Below are 2,837 nucleotides of genomic sequence, written 5' to 3' on the forward strand. Positions count from 1 at the left end.
GAATTGCCGCGAGTACAACTCCATCAACCGCGTTCTTGTAACGCTTCCGCTTAGCGATCTTCAAGGGTATGAAGATGCACTCCCTCTCTCTCGTTGCTAGCTTCTCCTAGATTGATCTTGGTGACACATAGGGAATTTTGGAATTATTACTAAGTTTCCCAACAGTGGTATCCGTGCTAGGTCTATGCGTAGATTCTATGCACGAGTAGAACACAAAGTAGTTCTGGGCGATGATTTGGTCAATTTGCTTACCGTTGCTAGTCTTATCTTGATTCGGCGGCATTGTGGGATGAAGCGGCCCGGACCAACCTTACACGTACGCTTACGTGAGACAGGTTCCACCGACTGACATGCACTTGATGCATAAGGTGGCTAGCGGGTGTCTATCTCTCTCACTTTAGTCGGATCGGATTCGATGAAGAGGGTCCTTATGAAGGGTAAATAACAATTGGCATATCATCAGTGTGGCTTTTGCGTAGGTAAGAAACGTTCTTTCTAGAAACCCATAGCAGCCACGTAAAACATGCAACAACAATTAGAGGACGTCTAACTTGTTTTTGCAGGGTATCCTATGTGATGTGATATGGCCAAAATGATGTGATGAATTATATATGTGATGTGTGAGATTGATCATGTTCTTGTAATAGGAAGCACGACTTGTATGTCGATGAGTATGACAACCGGCAGGAGCCATAGGAGTTGTCTTAATTTATTGTATGACCTGCGAGTCAATATAAACGCCATGTAATTACTTTACTTTTTGCTAACCATGAGCCATATTAGTAGAAGTAATAGTTGGCGGGACAACTTCATGAAGATACGATGATGGAGATCATGGTGTCATGCCGGTGACTATGGTGATCATTCCGCGCCTCGAATATGGAGATCAAAGGCGCAAGATGATATTGGCCATATCATGTCACTTTATGATTTGCATGTGATGTTTATCTTGTTTACATCTTATTTGCTTAGAACGACGGTAGCATAAATATGATGATCCCTCACTAAAATTTCAAGAAATGTGTCCCCCCTAAGTGTGCACCGTTGCGAAGGTTTGTTGTTTTGAAGCACCATGTGATGATCAGGTGTGGTAGATTCTAACGTTCGAATACAACAGGTGTAAGCCAGATTTACACATGCGAAACACTTAGGTTGACTTGACAAGCCTAGCATGTACAGACATGGTCTCGGAACACGAGAGACCGAAAGGTCGAACATGAGTCGTATAGTAGATGCGATCAATATGGAGGTGTTCATCGTTGATGACTAGTCCGTCTCACGTGATGATCGGGCACAGCCTAGTCGATTCGGATCATGTATCACTTAGATGACTAGAGGGATGTCTATCTGAGTGAGAGTTCATTAAATAATTTGATTAGATGCACTTAATTATCATGAACTTAGTCTAAAAATTGTCTTTACAATCTATCATGTAGATCCAATGACCCACGCTAATGTTGCCCTCAACTTCAACGCGTTCCTAGAGAAAACAAGCTGAAAGACAATGGAAGCAACTATACAGACTGGGTCCGTAACTTGAGGATCATCCTCATAGCTTCCAAGAAAGCATATGTCATTGAAGCACCGCTAGGTGACGCACCCATTTTCCCAGCAACTCAAGACGTTATGAACGCCTGGCAGTCGCGTAGTGATGATTACTCCCTTGTTCAGTGAGGCATGCTTTATAGCTTAGAATCGGGGCTCCAAAAGCGTTTTGAGAAACATGGAGCATATGAGATGTTCCAAGAGCTGAAAATGGTTTTCCAAGCTCATGCCGGGGTTGAGAGATATGAAGTCTCCGACAAGTTCTACAGTTATAAGATGGAGAAAAACAGTTCTGTCAGCGAGCATATACTCAAAATGTCTGGGTTGCACAACCACTACTAGGAAAAAGCATGCTAGTGGCGCACCAAATTTGCCTTCTAATGGCGCACTACCGGTGCGCCACTGGCATCACGCCATTAGAATTAAATTCTAATGGCGCACCACTGGTGCGTCATTAGTATCTGATGTTCTAATGGCGCACCACATAGTGCGCCATTAGTATAGCCTGCAGTGCGCCATTAGAATGCCTCCCAGGGGGCCATATGTACCCATGTGCTTTGGCATTCTAATGGCGCACCAGCAGTTAATGCGCTATTAGTGTGATGATCATAGTGCGCCATTAGTGTCTTGTGTGGTGCGCCATTAGTATGAATATTAGGTTTTTTTTGCTTTTCTGATTTTTGCACAGGTTACAAAATATATTATTGGACAGAATATAGACAGCAGCACACAGCAACATCAGATTCATCGAATACAATAGAAGATTAGTCTCCGAATACAATTCATCATATTAGTCTCCGAATTCAAAAGACCGAACAAAGATAAAACATTACAAGTCTCAAGACCGCGAGTATTGAGTTTGCCTTCACATTACAAGTCGATATCGATCATCTAAACTACCATCACATAGAAGAGAGCGGTGGTCATCACGATGAGCATCATCGCGATCAAACTGGTCTTCATCCGGTTCCTCCAACGCTCCCTCCTCTCTCCCGCTAGATAGCGGGCGTATCTACATTCGGCCTCCGCCCTAGTGGTGTACCCTTTGTAACTGTTACCGCTGAAACGGTGAACCTGTCTCCGACACTCCTCCCGGTCGTCGTAGACTCCGGGAACCTTACCCTTGTACACGACATACGACGGCATCTCTATGCACAAGCCAAACAACAAACAATACATAAGCAATATGTAAGTATGCAACAAAAGGATCGGAAGAGAAAAGCAAGACATTAATAGCACGATTCATGGTCCTACTAATAAATAGCATCGATTACATCTAAGTTGAACGACTG

Source organism: Triticum urartu, chromosome 6A, assembly GCF_056163025.1.
Source record: "Triticum urartu cultivar PI428250 chromosome 6A, HENAU_Tu73, whole genome shotgun sequence".
NCBI lineage: Eukaryota > Viridiplantae > Streptophyta > Magnoliopsida > Poales > Poaceae > Triticum > Triticum urartu.